We start from the raw sequence: 2,373 nt of genomic DNA, 5'->3' as shown, positions 1-2,373 counted from the left end.
AACATTGTGCTCTGCAGTCTATTTGCAGCTAGACTGTACCACATTGAAAACTGGATGAGTTGTCTAAGTGTCAGAGGTAAGGAGAGCTCAGCTGGCCTTTTTGGATCTCAATAGAAGTTGCAGAGATGCTGGAGAGTCACTTTATTTTTATTTATTTATTTTTTGACATAGAACAACATTTGTATTACGTGAGCTAAGATCAAAGGGAAGAGGATTTACTTGCCTTTCTGGACCTTGGTTTTCCTCAAGTAGAAATCCATCTCCTTGCCCTCTAGCACATAGCCATTTGTGTGGCCACATTGGCCTGGTCTTGAATTAATGCATGCAAGAAGCTTGCCATGCTGGAACTGCTCATCTAGAAGACTGCTGATATTGGCATTCTTTTTCTTTCATCATATTTCCTTTAAATTTTCTTTGATTGTTTTTGGTGTGTGTTTTTTGTTTTGTTTTGTTTTTTGCTTAAAATCTCTTCCTCCTCAGGAGTCAGCTTGGTCTCTTCTTGTGGCGCAGGGGCAGTGCCTAATGGGACTTGTGCTACTGTCAGTACTGTGTGCTGTCACTGAGCATGGTGCAGATCTTAACTAGGGTCTTGGTGCAGACCAGTTCATTGTTGGATGAACTGTAGCTGTAGTCCACATAAATAACCCTTGTTTTTATGGGTCCAACATTCTGAGCTCCAGGAGAAGTTGCCCACATCCAGCCTCAAGGCATGGTACTTCTTGTTGCCTCCTAATCCTAGACCAGTGATGGCGAACCTTTTGAGCTCGGCGTGTCATTGTCAGCATTTTGAAAAACCCTAACTTAACTCTGGTGCCCTGACACATATAGAAATTTTTTGATATTTTCAACCATAGAAAAACAAGTATTTATATTTTTGATATTTATTTTATATATTTAAATGCCATTTAACAGAGAAAAATCAACCAAAAAAATGAGTTCACGTGTCACCTCTGACACGTGTGTCATAGGTTCGCTATCACTGACATAGACTGTGTGTATACAGTGGGGACCAATCTCAGTGCTGGCAGCAGGGTGCCCCTGCTCATATTTTCATTTCCTGTGGTAAGGCTTTCTCTTGCCTCGATTGTGCATGCCTGTGCCAGTTTTTCTGAGAGATGCCTGTGGCTGAGTTCCAGGTCCAAAGAGTTTAATTTCATTATAACCCAGGAAACTTAAGTTGGAGTGAGCTTTTCCTTAGGAAAAAAAAAAACACTCAAATTGACCCCCAGGTACAACTTTGTTTTTCTCCAGTGGAAAAAGTATCATCAAAAACACATTTTAGAGCGAAACCAAGATGGTGGCATAGGTAAACACCGGAAATTGCTGCCTCGCACAACCACTTCAAAACTACAACTAAAGACAAAACAGACATCACTCAGAGCCACAGGAAGGCTGGCTGAGTAGAAATTCTACAACTAGAAGGAAAGAGAAAAGCACACTGAGACTCAGGAGGTGCAGAAGTAAAGTGCAGAGGTATGGACGCACGCGCACGCAGAAAGGGCTGGCATCAGAGGACGCTGGTGTCTTTTTCAATCGGGAGGGAGTCTCAAGCTCCTGACAGCTTTGACTCCAGTTCTGGGCGAGTCTCTGGGGACCCAGACTCACACGGGGAGAAACTGGACAGTCTGGAAATGGGCAGAACTTGAGGGCAGCTTTCTCAGAGGTGCTTGCAGTGATTACCAAGACACTGAGACCCGGGGGGCCTCTTAGGGCAGGACTGAGGAGCAGCCATAGCTGTTTGCTCTGCCCTGTTGATTCCCTGAGACCCCGCTCCACCCAAGCTGTGCTCAGAGGCTTTTGCATATGAATGGGCTGGTCTTTTGAGATCTAAAATTGCCTAGCAAGCTGCAGCTGGGTCAGAGAGAACCAGAATATCCAAGGAATGGCTCAGGGCCCCACAGCAGCTTTCATTGCTTCAGGGCTGGAACTTGACTGGGTGCCTCCAGACCCCAAACAAGGAGGAGGAGTCTGCAGATCTCTCTGTGGCTCCTGCTGGGTAGCCTCAGGCGGAGGCTGAATTGGCACCTCTTTGGGAATCCAGGGGCCCATGTGCCTAGTGGTTGAAGTGGGACCATCTGGATTGCAACTCCTCAGATCCATAAGGGACACACTCAGGGGGCAGACTCAGTGAGCACCAAAGCCCCACTGAAGCAAGTCTTTCCCCAGAGGGTATCTTCAGCACAGAAGTTCTCCCACTGTAGACATAGCTGATTCTCACAGACAATTGGCCTGGAGGTCAATTCCTCCCAGTGATACTTACAACAATCAAGGCTTAACTACAACAAGACTGTGCACAAAGACCACAAAGGGGTGCACCAAGAGTCTCCTCCTCAGGTAATTGGGGAGGCTGAGCCACTGGGCCTTCCAGAACAC

The 2,373-nt window shown here is 46.3% G+C and overlaps 1 pseudogene; it reads right to left on the bottom strand.

Annotated features, from left to right (window-relative positions):
* Nucleotides 1-215: 215 nt before the first annotated feature.
* On the bottom strand, nucleotides 216-2,049 carry LOC107182440 (annotated as a pseudogene).
* Between the last annotated feature and the right edge of the window lie 324 nt (nucleotides 2,050-2,373).

Source organism: Myotis davidii, unplaced genomic scaffold (genome assembly GCF_000327345.1).
Source record: "Myotis davidii unplaced genomic scaffold, ASM32734v1 scaffold16, whole genome shotgun sequence".
NCBI classification, from domain to species: Eukaryota; Metazoa; Chordata; class Mammalia; order Chiroptera; family Vespertilionidae; genus Myotis; species Myotis davidii.
Note: the sequence above shows the minus strand (reverse complement) of the source record. Positions and strands in the feature narration are given on the sequence as shown.